Consider the following 22,118-nt stretch of genomic DNA (forward strand, 5'->3'; position numbering starts at 1 on the left):
TGATGATATTTTTGGGGCTCTTAAGTGAGGCTTATCAACTGCTGATATCATCTGTCCTGAGGCCTCTGTGGTGAATGTAGGATGCCTCATGGAAAAGGCCTTCTAAAATAGTATTGCAACTGGCATGAGTACCACTGCTGGGCTTGGAATTAATCTGTAAAGGCACCTGAGGGGACTGGGTGAGCAGCAGTGTGAACAGGGAAGCTGGAGGACTCTCACGTTACCACATAATGGCCACCTCTGGCTGCACAGCCATCAGACTTGCAGCCACTGTGTGTTACTCATCCTCACTCCCTTCCACTCTGTGTCTGCTTCCACTGTTCACAAGGAATTTCTTGGCAGTGCCCTCTTCTTAGTCTATCAGCATGCTAGGAAGCAGCTCAGCTGCTTTCACAGTAGATTGTTGCGGCCCTTTGCTGCAGGGACGCCCTCAGATTGATGCACAAATTCTACTGTGTTATAGCCGAGGTGATGATGCTCTCTGCACGCTCTTGGGTTGTATCAGTCAGCCCCCAAAACCTACAGTTAGCTATCCTCCTCTGACTTGCCACATCTGCAGTTTACAGGCCAGTCCTTATGCTAGCCTGGTTTTGAGTAACGGTCTGTAAGAACTGTCATCCCTTCTAGGAAGCTGCTACTATGAGACTTTGGCATCTCCATACAGTGACTGCTAGCTTCTGAGCTGCTTTCTCATCAGTCCGTTCATTCTGCAGATGGCAATAGCTCAAAGTCTGCCAGGCATTCACAGCTTTCAGGCTAATCCTTGTGACAGCACTGTTCTCAACCAAAAATGCTTTTGCAGATCTTGAGGTTGCTGCCTTCCATCCCTGTGAAGTGCTTTTACAGAAATGTAATGGTTTACTGCAGCGCACACACAGCCATTCGAACACATGCAGCCCGGCCTCAGCTCTATTCTACCCCCAGTCATAGGTGACAGAGTAATGTTACATTTTTGTGACGTTTTATAAAAAGATAAAGATATAGCATTACCTATTGATAGCAGCAGTCTCTGTGCTGCTCGTGTCGGTGTCCTCTGTGAGAACGTGGAAAGCTATGTGTGACAGGGATTTGGTTACCTAGAAACAGAATTGTAAGGGAAAACTGGCCTTTCACGAGCTTGAGCTAAAATGTAACATCTGACATATTCCGCTTCAGATTCTTGTTTGGCACGTGCTGATGTGACTAGCCTGAGTGAGATGCACAGATTCCTTCTGCCCCTTCCCAAATATTCCTGTATGCTCAGCTACTTACATTTTTGCATTATCCTTAAAGGTGCAGCAATTTCTGACACACAGTTTTCCATTAAATACGACTAAAGTAATACAAAGAAGGTAAGGGGAAAGCCTGTACTTTTTGTAATTGACAGAGGAGTATCTAGCTGTTAGTTTGTTAGGACCTGAATTCAAGGATTTTTGCTATTTTTCTTAAATGCTAATTCTGTTTAAGAAGGGTTTCAGCTCCTTCATATACTGTGGTAAGGTGCCCCATGGAAAAATGTGTTTTCTTTCAAGCCCTAGTTATATCAGTACAAATTAAAGAACTGGAATTAGAGTACACATTTTTTTAGACTGAAGTCTCTGTTCCTTCTAGGTGAGTGCATGCATTTTCCTTCTAGTTTTCTCCTACCTAAGAGTTGTGTTTTCTTTTCAGACCATTAAAGGGTACAAGAGAGCAAGAGTACTTATTCTGCCAAAGGTGTCAGACAGACTGGCACCTACTTCTTGGTCGAATAGCACTTTCTTTTTGAAAAGAAAAAAAAAAAAAAAGGGCATCAGCTGCTGTGTGAAATTGATCTTCCAATCTGTTGTAGAACAGAGTTTGCTTTGTAAAGAGGAAAGAAAAAAAAGCTCTTATAAAAGATACATGCTTCGTTTGTGTGTTTGCTCATTGGCTTCAGTGTCCTTCTTTGCACTGTTCTTTCAACACTGCATCAGATACTTAATAGACTACGAAATATTAGATGTAATTATGACCTGCGGCTACCAGGGTACTAATGATGGAGTTATTGTTAAGTTAGTCATTGCCATTTTGAGGAGTGATTCCAGCTTGATACTTCTCTTATTATCTGCAGGGACTGTTTCCTGACAATTGCAAGCTCATACTCATTTTGAGAGAATGATACTTGAGAGGTGGAAGGTGTGTTTCTAGCTTGCTGGAACACAAGAAATCCTCTACAGGGTGTCCATATGTGTTTATTACCCTTATTAAGCTCTGTTCAAGAATATAGTATCTTCTTCATCAATAACATAAGGAATCTCAAGTAACAAAGCTAGTCTATGTTCAGCACTTCTGAGCTAGGTTCTTAATATGAGAATTGAAGTCCTCCCAGGTTAGCTTGAGCTTCAGAAGTCTGCCTGTATCCTGGAGTGTAGTCCCATTAATACAGCTGCTTAAAATAATTAGGCATCTCTTTTTCTGTCAGTTATGCTAGGGAACTTTTCACGAGGATGAGACCCTCTTTCTTGTCTGTAATCCATGAAGCTTAAGTAATAGGAGACCTTAGCAGGGAAAAGTTGGGAGAATGAGGAAAGGCAGAGAGATTAGTACTGCCTAATTTTAGCAATATGTATTAGAAGCTTAGAGAAACTAATCTCCTAATATGATAAATAGAGAGCAGGACTCTGAAGTTGAGCTCATGCTCTGAAATGCCTAACATAGGAACCTGCCTCTCTTCCAGGAAAGTGGAATCCAGACTTGGGTGCTTGGGGTGGATAGTTTGCGTCTCTCCCTTTCGCCCACTCTAAAAGAACGACTTACTGATTTGCTCAGGATTTTGAAGAAAAGAGCAATAATGTTGAACTGGCTGTTGAACAAGGGAAAACTCAGAATGTAGGTTTGACTGTCATGGGATGGATGCTCACCTATTTCTCCCCTGTAGCACTACCCGTGTGCTGCATCTGCCCGCTGCTGCGGCTGATCCTAACCTCCCAAAGAGCACTCCTGCAGGGCTTAGTGTTGCTTGGCTTGCTTCAGGAAATGGTGGGCTTAGCTGTCCACAAGCAATCAAAAAATCAATCCAAACTGCACAATGCTACACATAGTTTTGATGGACAGAAGACACCTGAGTAAATTTTTATCTGGTATAAGTTTCCCCTGGTGCTTTTAGCATCTCTGGATCAAATAATCTTTAGTTTGGATCTCAGCTTTCTTAGAGTGCTGATCACAAAGGTAGATGGGAAAACTGATGTTAGTAGTACGATTTTCCTTGTAGACATTATATATGTAGTAAAATATCAAACATTGCATCATCTAGGAGAATTGCTGTTTTCAATCTTGATATTTATAAAAATAAGGTAGCCAGATCACTTGAAATCCCATGGGTGGTGTTTGTTTATAATTTTATTTAGTTTCCTTCCTGCCATTTTTCTATTTACCTATTCTTTTGCTTAAATAGATAAACTTGATTTTGGCTATTCATTTCTGAAAAGAAGAAATTCTATAGGGCTTGAAGTTGCACGTCTATGCTGGACAGTTCTTTTAAAGGAGATCAGAACAAAAGTGCAAAACACCTCATCCCTCTCCCACTTCTGCCCAGCTAGCTTTAAATTTTTCCTTTAAATGTAGCATCCATCTTGCAACCCTCAGCTTACATTTTTCAAGCTGCTGTAAAATTTCCAGCCTTTCAATAATCTTTGTATTAATTTCCTAATACTGAAAATAAGTAATTACTCACATTTTTCAAAATGTGCTCCAAATTAAGAGGCTACAGTGCATCTTCTTTTACTAATTATTTCAGGAGAGCTAATCTACAATGTGTGTGACCTTTTCTGAATTTGGACCCATCTGGCATTTTCAAATGGAATTGAGTATTGATCTCCACACTGTTAATTTATTGTTTAATTAAAAAATCATAGTGCCGTGATGTGGTTTGATTGCACATCCTTTTCCACATCAACCAATTAATGTGGAGAGCCATCACAAAACTATCACTTTTTATTATTATTTTTTATAATGGAGCTTCCCAGAAATGTAGGTCTCCTCTCATATACCATACTAATGGTTTGGAATGCATTTTAGCATAAATGACCTGCAGAAACTGCTGTAGAAAGTAAATTCTCAGTTTATATCATTTTGGTATGACCAAGGTGCTATGGCTCCTGGACTTGATTGAATGGTTCTGGAACTTGACTGTGCCTCTTAGGTCACTAATACTTAGTATAAAATGTAAAGAAGTGGTTGTTAAAGACCAGTCATCTTAGTCAATGGTGGGTTTGCTCTACTGCCCTTGCTTATTAGGGAGAAGAAACTGTATTTCTTGAATGAGGCAATACCATCAAACTTTGTACTGTCAAGTTCCCTTCCTATGGGCGAAAAATGTTTAAAGCAAGCTTGCGTTGTTGCCAAACTACCTATACTTTTATATATAACCAATCAGAATCCAATGAAAGCAATTTGTCTTTGATCTTCTGAGAAGAGCCTGCAGTTCAGTGTTATTAAATACCTTAACTCTAATTGGAAAATAAAAAGGAAACGAATCTGAAATAATCCATTTTGATTGTATTACTCTTGGAGATTCAACTCTTAAAAAAGAAAGAGTCAACACATTTTTATGTCCAATTTTGATAATGTTCTTTCTTTACAATGCAAGTCCCTCAGTTATGCAGAATTGTGACAAAAGTAAAGGATTAAAAACGTATTGGTAAACCAAAGTTGTGATCTAAAGCCCACTGAAATGGACAAATGGAAGTCTTTTTGTTGACATCTCTGGCCCTTAGATCAGGCCCTTGGTTTATTATCAGCAAAAAGTTCGTAAAACTCATTTTCAGATGCAGTGTCAAAAGGATTTTTTCTTTTAATACACCATAAAGGATGGAGGGTTGGAAAGCTGCAGAATGACCAGGTAAAGTAGAAAACCAAATGCTTTCTTAGCAGGTCAAAAGAAGGTCACTTGTTTTACAGTTAGAAATAAACCCTCAATTGAGAGTGACAGTAAGACTTTTACTACTCCAGTTCAAGGAAAGTAATGGGTATCAGTGTAAACTGTGTTCTGAAGTGCTTTCGATACTCTTATGGCTATGACATAAAGGAGGGGAGAAATCGGACAGGTGAGAAACAGTGAGCAGAGCTGGTTTTAAGAGAGATAGAAGGCCAGAAGCAGCAGTTGTGGAGGTGCCTGGAAATGGCCAGGCTGTGTGCACGGTTGGTTGGCCAGGATCTTTAGCAGATGCTGGGAGGAGATTGCAAATTCCCTGCTTCCTCATGCATATGGAGAAAATAATAGAAAAGAAACCTGTGGGTGAGAGTTCCTGGTTTCCTTTCACATTATTATCCATGCAAGTTGCCTGCTTCCCTAGACACAGTTAGGTCTGTTTTGAGCAGGGCCAACTGAAGTAACTGGTGCTAGCTGTTGCCAAATGCAGTAGCCTAATAGGGGCTCTGTGTCCTCTGGTCCAGCCAGCAGTGATGCTGAGCCTGTTTTCCCACTAGACGTGCATGCAAACAATGCACATGCGTGTGCTGGCCGCCCCTGACCCACACAAGCAGCACCACTGATGAGGATGAAAGCCTGGTAGTGGAAAATATATACCGATGTATGATACAGGTCCCTTCACCAGCTGGTCTTAGCCAGTCTATCCAGCAGCTAGCCCCTGGCTCCCCTGATCTTCCCGTTGCCATGTGCAGAGACAGGAACACACACAGAAGTGCAGATGCGTGTCACGGATTACTCTTAGATCACCTGTTTTGCTCCAGTATCCAGCCCAGACTTATGGCCACTCCCATACTTGACTCTCAAGCCTCTTATCCCACTTGCTGGCTTATCTAGCTTGATGCTCACTAGCAAATACGCACACAACGTGCACACCCACACAATGCGCATGTACTCGTCTCTCCAGTTGCTGGTGTCTGAAGCATGTGGACCTGTGTGACCCATGGCCCCATCTTCAGTGGCTGACAGTTAAATTCTCATATGCACACAGATTTGAGAGCCCCTCACCCAGGAAAATAAATGGAAATGGAGCTGAACAAAAGACAAGAGAGTTTGCTGTGATGAGGCGCAGGGCATGGCCACACAAGTTACCTGTCCAGACACCTGTTTACATGTGACTGGTGAGAGCCTCTGCTGTTGATTGACGTGATGAGTAACACACGTGGATCGTGGCCTAACCGTCCTCCTCTGACAGCCCAGGGAGGAGCAGGGTCAAGGCGTTCCCTTTGCTCTGATGAGATACTGGGGTCATCCGCCTGTTGTTGTTCCTCTGCTCATTTGTGTATACAGGCAAACTCAGCGACTCAATACAAATGTCATTCAATTATTCTACCCCTTGATCCTTCAGACTTTGCATTCTGTTATCTATGATCCTGCTCTGGCAGGAGATGTACCTGGGGCCTCAGTCCTATTTGTTTTACACACAACTTCCTATTACAGCAAATGACATCATTGCGGTGGGAATCTAGATAAAGCTGTTCCAAAAAGCAAGTTAGTATATAGTTCAACAGAACGAGTTTCACAGCAGCTTCATGGTTATTATACCAGGTACTTCGATATTATTGTAAATATTGCTGGATTTTCTGCATGTGGACTTGAGTGATGTAGATGTATCACAGTGTGCATTTAGAAAGCATTCGGACCATAAAACCTCACTTTTCAGAACCATCTGACTATGATTAATTGTAACAATACAACTTATTAATTAAACTTGGGAAGCTGCATAATTGAAACTAGCATTCTCAATTCACTTGAATGAATTTCAGCATTTATTCTGTAGCTGTTTTAATGAAATGCTGAAATCATCTGCATATCAATCTATTCATTACCAAATGAGATGAATGCAACAATCCTAAGTATTCATGGAAATATCTTCATTAGAAAAATCATGTAATTAACCTGGAGTGTGCTCTAAATGAAGCACCTAAAATGTTACATACTTTCTTTCATAATTGCAATTTGAGAATATTAGTTTCTCATTCTCCCTGATTATATTTAAAGTAAAAATAGCATTCAGCATGATTTAAGCATTTTGCACAAAAGAATAAACTTTAGGAAAATGCTAGCAAAGGGGGCATTAACCTTTCATGTTGTGTTTATTTTATTTGCTGTTAGCAGTCATTATCAAAGATCACATTTTAGCAAGAATTGTTCTGGTTGCAGGTCTTTGTGCTGAAGTGTGTCTGCAGCTCCGTTCATGCTACCATTACCTGAAGGATTTATCAGCATTAAGGACACTTCACTGCCTTTCCCCCATCCCCAAATATTTCAGCTAAAGGTAAAAATTATCTCTATTCTGAAATTTGCCAAGAAATGTCACACACTGAGCCAAAGTGTACGTCAGCTATCTGTTTTTAAGAGCCTTATTTTTAAGGAAACATCTTTTCTTCTATTTGGAACATATGAATAGTTCACACTAAGCTAGCATTGCTACTTTATCTAAAGCAATGGGTTTTGCATAGCACGTCCTTGCCTCTCCAGTCAGTAGTGACGTGACAGAAAGTCCCTGCAGAGGTAATGGTGCGAAGCGTTTCTGGTGCTTTAAGACTGAAGCAGTTCTTATAAGGTGGAATACAGATGCAAACTGTAAGGTGGAATATAGATGCAAACTGTTCATGGACTGTCTAACAAAAAAGAATTTCCCAGAAATACTGGTAGAGACCCTAAAGCTCTTGCATCGTGTTGTTTTCTCCTCCCTCAAGCATGTTCTATCTTCCTGCAGTGTGTCCACTTCCCCCTCCTCTTCATGTTTTTCCTCTGATATGGCAGGCCCCTTGGGGCTAAGGATGTTCTCATGAGGTTTTGTTAACATGACGTGACTTGATTCTGACTGAGTCTTGTATACATTAGAACACATAGAACAGCCAGCTATGGACTGTCTTCAGTTGCATTAAAGATGCTCCTTTTTTTTCTTTAAGGAAATGAAAAAACTGTGCAGGAATTTGTCCTGGACCATTATCAAGAAAAGGTTGGTAACTTCTACATAGGATGTTCCTGGCTTACTTTGAGGACAATGGAATAACCCTAAACAAATTATGCTAAAAAAAACCCCAACCAAACAAAATCCCAACAACAACAAAACCAGGAACACACACCCCACACTCCCCAACCCAACAAACTGCCTGAAGATATTTTTATCAGCTACTGGAGTAGGTGCTAACATTCCAAGGACACCTAGTCTAACAGAGAAGAAAAGGTTGTGTGAGTGGTATATGAATTCTGTTTATTTTTACCTTGAGGTGTGAGGATAGAAAGGAATGGTATACTTTAAGATAGGGAAACATGACAAGCAGACTGTACAAAAACTGACAACTTTTAGGTAGCCTGACAGTTAAGCAACACTACCGATGTTACTGTGAGTTTCATTCATCAAAGGGTGGGTGTGGATTTGGCTAGCAAAATTTGTAGTAATGCAGTACCATTTCAGATCTCATTTTAAGATCTCTGAATACTTTGCAAATGATAGCCCTCTGGCTTTCGCCTCCCCTTAATATAGTATTATTTAATTGACTCTTCTATTAAGTATTGGGTATGAGATAATGGTATACTTGTTGCTAGAAGTCTTCAGATTTTTTATTATAAGAATACAGTTTAAAACATCGATCTCTGCTTATGTATAAGGGTGCAGCACACAAGGAGTTAATAGAGGGAACATTCTCATATCCTAGAGGGAGCCATGCAACACGACTTCAAACAAATATGTGCCCAGTTGTAATGAGCGCCTGAATATTTCTACTGTACCTGGTAGACGATTGTGATCTCTGTTTAAATAAAAGATTTCTTCATTTTGATCCATCTATTTATCTTCATTTCAATGAAAGATTCTTAGCTCATTAAATTAGAAGCTGCTCTCTAAGAGATTATTGGGACACTACAGCTTAACCTTATAACTTTAAGCAATGAGAATCCACCTCCTCAAGGAAATTGAATGAAAGGCGCTTCTTAAAATACATGTTATCATCAATGATTATCATCAACAGGTGAAATATTCAATTTCTAGTACAGGATTTTTTATTTAATACAGTGTTATCTCTTTTATTTTGATTTCTTAAAGAAACAAGACTTACAAATTCACTGTCTCTTCTTTGTTCCTCTAATAACTTTTGATCCTATTAGCTATTTTCAATGAAATTTGATAGAGATATAGTGGCATCAATGATATTTTCTGTTAACACTTTTGTGAAAATAGGCGGCTGGGCAGGGAGAAGAAAGCCAAGTGGAAGGCCTTACAGTGGAAGAGGTTGCAATGGAAGTTCAGCCATGTTATCAGACATCAGTAAATCTACACAAGGCAGTATAGGTAACCTAGATTTATGAAGTCTCCTGAAGAAACAATTACTGTTGATAACAGGATAAAGAGTATTTTTTATGCAGATAAAACAGATATATCTTCTAGTCCTTTTACTTTATAGAGTTCTATACTATCTTGCCAAAATAGGTATCTGCTATTGCACTACATTTTGAACTTATCTCTGAAATATTTCTGTTTCCTTGGGCTGGTCATTTTTGCCTTTCTCTGAATTTGAAGATGTCCCCAGTATTATTTTCCATGAAGTCAGGAGAATTTTGGTTCTGACTTTGGTGGGAAAAGAGACATGATGGCAGTGAGAATCTATAGAAGTCCAACTTTGTCACGCGTCAGGCCTGTGTGGAGCCCTAGCCCACCCAGGGGAATGTAGAAAGACAAAGCAAGAGATGACTGAACAGCAGGTCCTGTTTAGGTGTTGCAACTCCATAGGAAAATGGAGCTGATCTGGAAGCAGGATTTAAATTTGAATTTTCTACCAGGCAATTAAATCTAAGCCTTGTGAAATCAAAATACACTTACAGGAAGTTACTGATTATCTTGACACAAAGATTTTGTGGAAACTGCAACAGGCGAAGACTTCTTGGGAAAATTCCTGTTGAAAGATCTCAAATCCTTGGGGATCCTTGCATCTCAAAACCCAGAGTTCTTGAGCTTTACAGCATGTAAGCTTTTCAAGCTGAGAAATCCAGAAGGAGCAGTTCAGAAGCTTATTTTAACCTGAGGAGGTGAGAAAAAAATTGAGGTTTTAAAGGTGCAATTCACTTTTTTTGGGGTAGATCAGCTGTTTCCCAGAAACACAGTCTCAGTCAGAGCAACCCAGTTGTCTTTTTGTGCCTCATGTCCAGAGGCTGAAAGTCTGTTACTGTGCCCATACACAGGCAGAGACCACACTGCCCACCTCCTCTAAATAGAGAAGACTGTTTTGTCAGCTTGCTGACTCTGAAAGCATTTCTCTGCTGGCCACAGAGAAATGACTTTCCAAACGGTGGTTTTATCTCCACCCCACTGCCTCTCATTTTCTTTGGCTCCAGGATTCCTCCCTCATTGATTCTGCAAGGTTTTTCTGTCCCTCTCGTGCCATGCTCTGTTGGCTTGGACAGTTTCCCCACTACAAATACTGAGCCTGCGAAAAAGCTGCAAGCTACTGATTTGACATTGTGAAATTTGTTGTGTTTAATGGGTTTTCTGCAAGGGGGGATTGTTGAAGGCTTTTTGCCACTTGTTTTTCCTACAACGTTGTTGAGTTAAAATGCTGCTGGAGCAACATTTTCCAGCAGCAAGAAGCTTTTTATTTTCAGGGCTATAGATGGAGCATTTCGAGTAGCCTTAATCACATACATAAAGGTTTTAGTATTTCTTTTGTACGGCGTTTTATGTTGTCAAATGCTGTAGTCGGAACCATTTCTGAGATTCGAGATCTATCACATCATTGGGTTGAGATGAGTAACTTAGAAAAGCAAGTCTTTATGGAAGATGTAAAGAGACCTGGAAGATAAGAAAATGGGGCATTTTATTAAATGATGCATTAATGAGGCTTTACATTTTCAGTATAGCACCTGTTTATACTGACAGTTAGTACCAGAGTTCATGGATGTAACTTGCCATATTGAATATATGGCTTGTTCTTTCCCTTGTTACAGCCTGATTATTCTGGTGTAAATGCATCACTGCAGGTAGATTCTTTTTTATTGTAGAACAGCCATCTGTGTTTTTAAAAACTTGATGAGGCTTTGAAAAGCCAAGCAGCATCAACTACTTACAATAGCCAATTTTGATAGCTTTAGAATCAGAGCATTCAAAAATAATCTTCAGCAATAAGTGAAACTAGATTGTATGGTGCAATGAGAGGCTTATGTGCTGGTTGTCTATGTGTGTTCTCCTCAAGCACCTTTTCCCTCCACTTGCCAAATTTAGATGCTAGATAAAAGATTTTAAAGTGGTGCCCTAGGCTCCAGTTTGGTGGTCTTAATTATTTACTGCCTCCATACACACAGTCTTGCCTACTTAAGTAATTGCACTAACAAATTACAGTATTAAAATATCTGTCTAAACAATTTGTAGGCACAGTCTGATATTTAGATGCTTAAAGTGTTTCTCTGAAATCCACAGTTTATTGTGCATGCAAAATTACACCTGAAAAAGAGGAGTGTTTCTGAAAAATCAGGGTCATTTATGTGAATATATCCAGTGGTTGTAACCAGAGTAATTTACATAATTATAGAAAAGTACTGTGCTGGAACCCACAGTAACTTCATCTGAATCTGTGATACCTGTCAAACGGAATAAGATGCATTATAGCCTTTGCCTCTTTAAAAATGTCCATGTAAGTGATGCCTTGTCTTGATCTTGCCTCTTTCATGGGAGGATTGAGTGTTCCCTGTAGACAGTAATTTTACACTGGGCACTGCTATTGTGAGGCACTCATTACTTTCACTTATATGAAACACTTGAGAAACTAACTTAGCTAAGAGAAATAAAATGATTTGCTCAGTGACACACACAATCAGTGGCATAAGCCAGGAAAAGAACACAGATTTTTATTTTACCTCAATTACTCCCTTGGAAAAACAGATCTTTATACTGTGTCAGTGTACAGTATCTTCTGTGTTCCGTACTGCGGAAAGGTGTGAACTATGTATAGGATGCTCTGTGAAAGTGAAGTTAGGGGTGGAGTCGTTCAGCTGACACTAGCTGTCCTCAGATGGGTGTCGTCTTTAGCTCACTCTCTGTAGGCGAAAGGGGAGATGGGCATGCCCAGAAAGTGATTATTCCATGCTAAGAGAGCGCATGACTTGCTCCCTCAAGGCCCTTCTGTATCTCTTGCTGTGAGGGAGGGCAGGTGGCCAGCATAGGCTCGACACCCAACTCAGATGAGTGGAGTAGGTGAGTAGATTCTCACCCTAAGGAGACATTGCAGGTCTTCATTCTCCTTGTGAAGTCAGTGGTGAAAAAGGGCTGCCACTAAGTAAATCAAGCCAGCATTTAAGGCAGAATTCAGTTCCACTGAGCTTTCAAATGTTTCAGTCTCGTGCCCAGTTCTGGCATCCCTTCTGAGAATGCTTAGGAGCCTCCTTGGAGGTGTACACTGTAGGAGAAGCAGATATCATAGTAACTCTCTTTTTTTGTAAGCAAATAAGACTATAGGAATGCAGGCTTACAAGCACGTAGTGACTAAAAGATAGTGCTGGAAGTTGATGCCTTAGATGAGAGTAGGAGGATGTATATGAGCTTTTCTTGTGGGCATAAACAGAGGAGAATGTTTTGACAAGTCTGGGCCCCATGTGACTGAAAAAATAGCAGTTCGCAGCTCCACGTCTCTGCAAAATCTGATCCCTAACATGACTCTGTAAAGAGCATCCATCACTGCCTGCAGGGGCAGGGATCAGAAGGCTTGCTTACCAAAGGCCATGGGTTCAGGTTCAAACATGCAATATGATACACTTGAAGTCAATTATCTGTAACTAGATGGTATGAGTAACTCAGCAAGGTTGATAATACTCAGCAGAAAAAAAAAATGTCCTGCATTCCTGTTGAAAAGGTATGGTCCTTCTGTGAAAGAGTCCTTTGAGTCTGACTGTATAGTGACTGCAGATGCAATGTAAGGCTGAAATGCGGATGTCTTTTTGTCCATACTAAAACCGGGCTTGTCTGAAAGACCTTAATAGCTGATATTTCCAGCACACTGAAAATGAGCAGCAATACAGCTTGAAGTAATGAGAACTTGTGTTTTTTGGGAAGGGGGGGGGGGATAATTATAGCAGAAATTGTGGGGTTTATCTTTAAATAGAACTATCTTGCTACAGATCTGTGAGGAGGCAGGGAGAATAGTATAGAAAAGGGGTGGTAAAAATCTAGCAAGATCTGTTTTTTTCATCTGATTTAGTAGTCTTAACAGTGACAGCTGATGTTTGAAAGCATTTGTATTGAGTATATCACTAATGTTTGTGATGTTACATGAGATAATAGATGTAGAAGGATCTCAGCAAAGTGCACCCATGTGACTCCCATTCTGAATGTGATAAAATATTCCAGAAAAAGTAGAGAAAGTTCAGGCAGATGTATACAAGAAAATTCACAGTAGATATGTGATGGCTCGTAGGAGATGGTGCAGAAGCGAGATGAAAGAGGTGAAAATGCGAAGTATGGTTTTCAGCTTTCTAGTCAGGTTGTATGGCAGACACTTTCTGTCTTTCCACTTAGTTAAGTATAAAAGAGGTAGTACTTGCCCATCTCTTGCAGGTGAGAGATGCCCATAAACAAATCAGCAGGGGGAAAGAAAGTGAGATGTTCCTGCCTTTAGAGTAGACTATCACCAATAAGGACTGCGTATGTTTACAGTCCAGTCTGTTAGGGAAGGAAAGATGATGGACAGGTGATAGTGATCTGCAATTCCTTTGTCCAGCAAGCTGCTTTTGCACTTCTATACAACTTCTCCAAGGATTTCTATCTATAGAAATGGAGAAAAAACCAGTTCGATTCCAAATTCATATACTAAGAATCTAAACTATGTTGGTTTTTTTTATATATGATATTTTTAATATATATGATTTTTTTTTTAACTGGATATTTCCTATATGGTCTATCTCCTTCAGCAGAAATACCAAGTTACCTAATAAATCTTATCGCTGTAGCAATTTGGTGTTTTGGCATCATGAGTTTGACAACAGATTTAATCGATTTTACAACAAGGCTGTGAAGAAAAGAGAAAATGCAAAGAATAATGGCTAATCTCTGTGGTTTAAAATTCCTGAAATCATTTGGGAGGAAAGAAACTAAAACTTATTACTGAAGCAAGTGTTCTTGTTAAAAAGCAAAAACTTGCTTTGTCCGTGAAAGTGACTCATGCTTTCTGAGCTTGTCATTGCTGTAGGAGCTGCAGGGCTGAATGAAAGAAGATGACACCACCCAAGGCACTTAAATGTTGTCTTTCCAGGCTATTGAAGCTAATGTCTGAGAAAGATAAGAGTGATCCCAAGAAAAAAAGTACTGAACGAAGAGCCAAGGGGCATCACTTCATTTCCCAGCCCTGATACAGTTTTCCTCAACTGTCTCAGGCAAATCACTTAATGTCTGTGTCTGTTTCCCTCTCTGTACATTTGCAATAGTATTTTTCCACCTTATTTGGGTGGTGGTTTTATTTCTGGAGATCTTAACAGTAGCAGGATAAAGCATACAATAGAGGAATAATATTTTATTAAATGACACTTCACCACTAAGGGTCATGATGAAACATCATGGCCTTAAGGGATTGTCTGTGGAAAGAACTGCACTTTATTCTTCAAAACTTTAAAAATATGTTGACAAGTTTGAAACTGAAAGGTATAACTCAACTGAAATCCAGGGAGTTATACCAAGAATTGATTCATTCAAATTGTTTGAAAAATGAGATACTTCTGGAGTAGTGACTGAAAGATTAGGAAATACTGCAAAATTCAGATCCAAGGTACATAGCACAAGAATCCTGAAATAATATTTCAGCTTACTGAAAGTGGGTGGTGAGGTCTTCACCTGATTACCTGATAGGCAAAACACTAAATTAGTTGGTCGATAATGACGTGAATTCGTGTTGAAAGGATATATGCCTTGTGGGCGGTGTTAGGATTGTCCTGTGGTGAAAAATAGCCTGTTTCAACCTTCATGTGCTTTTAGATGCCTGGAAGTCTGTGGTGTTAATGCGAACCGCTGAAGTAGAAAACGCTGCATGATATTTGCTTTATTTTTCTACCTTTTGCTTCTGTTTGAAGATTCCCAAATTCATGGCCTTTAAGAACGCCTCTTTGAGGGGCAAGGGAAACAGCTTGTATTTCCAAATATGCCACTTCTGTTTCTACCTTATCTCTTAAAATTTTTTTAGCATGTTTTCTTTCTCTTCTGTGGCCTCTCTGCTATTGCTACGTGGGGAGTTTCTGGGCAGAGACTGAATAGCGTGCCCGTGTTAAGCTGCAGGCAGAATACCTTTTGACAAAACCGTGTCCAGCAAACTTCACCGGCAGTTTTAACAAGGCTTCTGGAACTGATAGGACTGTGAAGTTAGCCACTGTGACAGCAATTTATAAGCTGTGAATAGAACACTGTGCTGATTATATTGATTTTGAAACCTACCACCAAGGCTGCTATTCATTGACATTCTTGTTGGCAGCATGTCATGGAAGCTCCATCTATGTTAAAAGTGAGATGTATTAATACTAGACTTGTCAGATTTGTCTGGACTCAAATCCAGACAGTGCAGGCTTCAAAGGTATCATCAAGAAGATGCCCTATATCCTGGGCAGTTTGGGCTTTTTTGAGTTTGTTTTTACTGTAATCTGTATGCCTCATCTGAAATATTTTCTCTCAGGGTCTTTTCTGGAGTCTGCTAAATGCAGCTAGTAGAGCAGTCATAGAGTCTAATTAGTCATTTTCTTGGCTGTGAATATCAATTTTCTCAAGTTGACAGTTGTGTAGACTCTAGGGTTGTTCTTTGCCGATGGAGGGCATTCTTAAAATGTAATGGAGACAAAACATTTGGGTGGAAGTCAGCTGTAAGCATCTGGGCTGTGTTAGCACCAGCGATGGCAGCTGCACTTGGGTTTGCAAAGTAGGGCACTCTGCAAGGCTCTGGGCCCCGTGGCTTAAGTACTCACAGCCCACCAGAAACTGTCAGCAAAGAGAGAAAAATGAAATGAATTGACAAGTCTTGACAAAAACCTTGGGGGGCTGGCACACTCCCTCTTCTCCCTGCAATAAGGAAAGTCTTTAACTTTTTTAATTGCTTCCATTTTTTTTCTCCGTGATGGTGATATTTTTTCCCCAAGTGACTACAGTGGTAGTTCATTTATCATTTTTTCCTTTCCCAAGCCCATGTGACTTTGTTTTCCTTAATTTTATTTAATTCATTATAACTAATTGACTCTCAGTTTAGGGAACAGAGGCTTCTGAGCCTGCTGGTCTGGTCTTAATTTATTTTTGGTGAAGTCTTTTTCTTCCAGCCCAGGACTAAAGTACAAGGTTATTCTTTTTTTTTTTTTTTTTTAAAAAAAAAAAGCAAACCCAGAAAAACCCAAAACCCAACACCACAAAAAACCCCAAACCTGCAAGAAATAAAAATATGAGCATTATTAACTTCTTTGTAGATTAATAGAAAGAGAAACTCTGCTTTCAGCATCTCACTGGCTGGCCCACTTCTAGCAAAAAGGCAGCCTGGGCTTCATTGCGTGCCCACGATAAGGCTGGCTGAAGTGGCTGCCTGTTTGGAAACAAAGGCCTTAAAGAAGGTGGCAGTGAGGGTTCAGCTGAATGCGAGACGCACTACCCTTGGTGCTGCCACGGATTCAGTCTCCGGCCTTGGAAGTCACTTGAAGCTTACCTTAATATCCATTCAGTCGTCTGTCTGCTTTTGATTTCACTGTGCCTTAGATGCAGGCACAACTAGATATCCTGCGAATCAAGCTTTTAGATATCTATCTACATAAACATGTATTTTCTTTTCTTTCTGGAGTGTGCATATATTGTACTGAAATCTAGGAAGAAGGTAGAGTAGCATACTCCAGTGCATCATCTCCACAGTATAATGGTTGTTTTGCTCTTTTAAAAAGGAAGGAAAACAGATTTCCTTGACAGTGAAAATAATTCCATTTCAATCTCTGTTATATAGATAATTATATTTATTTTCTTATGTAAAATACTTGGAGATCCTTGAGAGAAAATTATGTTTATTTGATAGATTTATTTAAAAATGAAACACTGGCTAAATAATACTGATTCACGAGTCTTCTTCCTTTCCTGGTTCTGTGGGAGTAACCCCTCCTCCTCTGTGGGGAACAGTCAGAGGTGGTGCTCTCTGCACACGGGCGTCCCTGGTGAGTATCCCAGGGAAGATTATGTGATGACTGGGGGAATTGCTAGATGTGGTCTTCATGTTTTGTTTCCCTTCCCCACACAATTTCTGCCATATTTTCTGCTCTGGGTTTTAGAGGAGGACTCCAAGTAGTCCCTTGATCCTGAGCAGATCTTGATCAAACTGCTGGCAAAATTGTTTATTTTGCTATTTTACGGTTTGTGTGTATATACCTGCAAGGGGTGAGGGGCATTTCTCAATGGCACAGTGCTATTTCCATTAATCTGTCTGCATCCTTATGCCTTCCTTTCTGCTGCTTGGTGATTATTACACGGGCTTCCTCTGTGAATTAACAACAAAATGTGCAGGAATCCTTGCTATACCGTGAAAGCCAAGGGAATCTTAAACTTTTTTTGTCCAGAAGTTGTACTTTACCCAAGAGCACCATCTTCTGGATGTCATGTCTCTCCATTTCTGGGAGTACTGTGGTTGAGTTAAATTCTGCTTGAAGGGGAAGATCGCTATGGAGAAGTGAAAGCTTGTAAAACTGTGCCTGGTGGGGGACTCGCTGTCATTTTCTATTTAGCAGATACAAAAGCTCTCTCTGGACTATTTTCACTTGCTTTTGCAGGCATGGCCTTCTGACCTGTTCATTAGTGGCAGAACTGGGGAGGGTCTTCAGAGTTCCTTGCATTTCTTGGCTGGCTTTGGGTACTTCTCTGCATGGTCCTGCTACTCATTGTATTCTTGCAGTGAGTTCCCTCTTCTGGGCCCTTATTTAGTTGCTCTGGCCTTAATTGCAGTCTTCTGGGCTGCTTTCTGACCATCTTGACTAAATGGCAAGTCCCTCTGAAACATTCTGAACATCTGAAGAAGAAATTGTCTTGAGGACCTCATTTTGGTCCAATATGAGATTATATTATTGACTTGAGATTTGGGAGAGATTTGTGGATGGAATTGATGCTGGTTCAGATCAAAGGAAACCTTATGAAAAACCTGTCATTAAAAACTGGTTGCATATAAGCACGATTGCCAAAAGAATCTCTTGTGAATCAATGTTCTCTTCTGCCTGTGTCATAGCAAAACCAGACGGAAACAAAGACTTAGTGAAGTCTTTAAATGTGAAAAGGGCCCAATTAACCATCAGGTTAAGATAAAAATGAAATTCATTTCAGTTCATTTAAAATTAGTTTTAAATTCATTTCAGATGCACTCTTTTTATAGGCACTACTTTAAGCTTTTTTCTATTGTTTCATTACAGTCTGAAAGACAAAATCACAACTGGAAAGAAGTTTGTCACAACAATCCTATCACTTGCCTGGCACCTTGGACAGGCAAGATACAGGGATCTGTCAAATATGTTGTGGCCATGTGCTCTGGCTAAAAAAAAAAAAAATTAAAAAGCATTGCAATGAAATGTGCAAGATGGAGACAAGAAGGTCTCTTTGACCTCATTTTGCACTGTTTTGCTATTTCATGAGTCACTTAAACCAGGGGAGATTTTACTTACTAGGAGAAACTTTGGAATTGCAAGGGTGGTTAAGCATGGAAGAGATTTCCTTGGGGGTGGTGAAGTCCTTATCCTTAGAGACTTTCAAGAACAGATTAGAGAAACGTCTGTCAAGAATAGTTTGTGTAGCTGAGCCTGCCTTAGGCAGGAAGATAGACTGAATGACCTTTGAGATTCTTTTCCAGCCCTATTTTGATGATTAATCCTCAGAGGGAGTGCGTATGCTGTGTGCTACATTTGATCTGAGCTAGGATGTAAGCATGTTGGTTGTTACTGCAGAGCAAACACTCTGGCTGAACATCACTCATAAATTTTGCTTCAACTGTCTGTATCACAGAATGGGAAGCTGGTTTTATTTGTCTGAATGGAAGAGCCTTAAGGGTGAGGTGGCTGAACTCCCAGGATGCTCTCTGTCATAATTGGATGGTGTTAACCTCTACCAGAGGCAGAAGAATGCCCCTTTGTACCCTGATTAATCGTGGTAGATTCTGCTAAACTCTCTCAGCTACATATAACCTTGCTGTTTTGTTCAAAAAGATGGTCAACTCATATTCATGCCAGTAAAATCTTTATTCACCCTGTGTTACCGTTCCCAATGTAGATACTGCATGTTGTACTAGCAAAGCTAAATAAGACTGAGCTTTTCAGGGCGTGTGTCTTCCTAGGTAAATCTAGAGAATTTAGCATGGCAGGCCCTCGGGGCAGCTTTTTTGAAGTCTTTGGGCACTATTACAAGCACATAATATCACATGGGAAGCGATAACATGGAGAATTCCTTTTGGAAACACTTGGAGACCTCCATTGCTGCAGTTATCACTCCCTATCTCTTCTGACTGACACAGCTGCAGAGGCAGAGTTACAAGTGATCTTATCACATGAATCTCATTAGAAAGTGCCCACTGAAGTATTTTCAAAGTGCCTTTTCAAAGCATACTACTTTCCACCCCGCTTCCATTTCGCTCTTACAAAAAATGCATCCACCAAAGTATCTGAATAAAGTCAATGAGAATGTAAGGCATCCATCCCTTTTTTGTAGTTTCCCTTGATAAACCAATATTTCACTAGAATGAGTCTGGAAGAATAGTGCTCAAGTTTAACATGGAAAACGTTGTTCAGCAGGACTCGCTTTGGGTCTTACACACTGTAAATGAGGTCATATATTCAAAAGGGATCTAAATGCTAAGGTTTACCAGATAGGATTTGTATTATGCTCTTGACAGGCACTATTTATGCATCAGTAAAAAAGTTTCTTGCAGATTAAAGTTACAGTAACTGGTACAACTCTGGGTCTATTTTTAAGCTGCATAATGTGCTGCTCAATATCCTTTGATTATAGAGATTCAGATTTCATTTGAAGAACATGTCTGTGTGTGAATGTGCTGCAAGAGTTGCAAATCTATTATTTACACCAGATAGAGGGTTTTTCTTCCATTGTTTTTTAAGCCAATTTGGTCTGGTCCCTGAGTTGCAGCTCAGTAAGTGCATATGACACCATCTGGTAGCTCTGTGCTGGTCCTAGACCTGTGTGAAAGCCATGAGCAGAGGTTTAAAATTGTAATGTTGTGGTTTATTTCAGCAAATTCCCTTTTGAGACATTGAAGCTGCAGAGTAAGGTTTTCTGAGAAACCTCCTAATATGCCTCTGTTTGGTGCTTAGCAGCAGCTCTGTACATCCATCCCCCGCTCAACGTTACATGTAAGTGTGAAAAAACTGAAGATAACTCAAATTTGCAATATTTGGGTCTGAATGCTGAGCACCCACCTGTAGGAGTGGCTGGGCTCAGATCATTGGAGTAGCAGCATCTCAGTTTCATAAGAGTTGAAATGTATTCCAGTTTGAAGAGACAGGAGTGATTGTAACTTAAATTCATATTTGGATCCTGAACCTCCCAGAAGCCCTAGAGATATTTGGAGATAGATTTAGCCTACGCCAGACCCCTGAAAATTGAGGTTACTTAACCCTCTTTTTTCCCTCATCTTTAAATATCTTTCCCTTTCCCTATTCTTTTTTCTTCAGGGTGAAAAGGATTTTGAAAAATATGGAGTTACTAGTAAAAGAGAGGCATAGTAAGGATTTTGTCTGAATGTCATGTAGCCTGGAGGTCTAAGGAAATGAAGTTATGACAGCAAGTAGTTTTTTGTCCTTCATGGACAAGCTAACTCTTGAGGCAAAATGGCTAAGGACCATCAGTGAACTTGTCTCCTTACAGATCTGCTGCCTGTGATGGTGTAACAAAAGGCTGGAAACCTCTGGGGCAAGAGTAGTGAACTACAGGAATGCCAAGTGTAAATGACGGACAATTTGCACTGATTTTGTTGCATTGTGAGCAGAACTGACGGGAGACTGACCTGCCTTACTGCCATATCACCTTAGTGAGTCAGCAGAGCAGCTTCATTCTGTAGGCTGTCCAGACAGGACCTTTCATGAGTGCTAAATTTGCATTTCTTTACAAAATGTTCTCTCCGTATGTATTATTTTTGAATATGCAATTACATGGCAAGCATGCTTGTATTTCTTTTGATGAGAGTGTTTACAAGAGCAGCATTCATGATGCTTTTAAACCCGAGATTATTTAGTCTTCTAATTTTAGAGCCGTTTCTTTCTCTCTTCTATGCAAACCTGGTGCTACCAATTGTAGGTTGGCCTCAGCTTCAGTTTACAGAATTTAAAACAAATTATGAGATTGAGCTTAAAAAATAAGGAAATATTCTTTTCCCCTACGTTATCTTTCATGCACACATATTCTTCACTGTGGACTCCCACTAATAGTAAGCACATTATAGACTAAAGCTCCTCACAAGTTCCCAGCATCCACCTGAAGGATATTATGTGGGAGGTCCCCTCAAGTAAGGATTCCAATCAGCAGACTAATAAAATGGGCAAGTTCTTGTGTGATTGATACCCTGTGACAGTCTCGTGGCTGTAATGAGTAACAAGGTTCAGTGGTCTGCAGACCTCAGACTTTGCTGCTGCCCTCAACAGAAACGGTTGGACCACTGAAGAATGGGGAGCTCTCTGGTCATCAATAAGAAATAACGAGCCTTTGCACTTCTGGGCTGTGGCTGTGTCTGGAGTGTGGTGCAGTGAGGTGAACTTGCATGTGGAAGCTGCCGTCAGGATTTACCTGATCTATTTCTGTACCGCCTGACATGCAGAAGCTGGGGACACAGGGAGAGAGGTTAAAGACTCTATGCAGAATGTCAGACCTTTTCTTTGTGTTTGTCCTTTTGCCAAAACAAATTTAGTGCTGGAGAAAGCTGTCAGCTGCTAGTGCTGGAGAAATATGTCTTCTCTAGCTACAGCTGTTACGGGAGGATCCTCTTGCTCTTGTTTTCTCACCAGGTGGGTCCCTCTCTCAGATCTTGTTTTTAATGAGATTTCTTGCTCCAGAGAGATACCACAAAAGGCTATCGGGCTGGACCTCTTCACACCAAATTGCACATGAATAATTCAAGCCCATTAGCATTCATCCACATCCCCACCAAGGTTGTTGCCCAACTGAACTTATTCCTAACTACCTTTTTCCCCCTCTTCTTGTTCTCTCTTCTACTCTACC

This window comes from Pelecanus crispus, chromosome 8, assembly GCF_030463565.1.
Source record: "Pelecanus crispus isolate bPelCri1 chromosome 8, bPelCri1.pri, whole genome shotgun sequence".
In the NCBI taxonomy this organism is placed as follows: domain Eukaryota; kingdom Metazoa; phylum Chordata; class Aves; order Pelecaniformes; family Pelecanidae; genus Pelecanus; species Pelecanus crispus.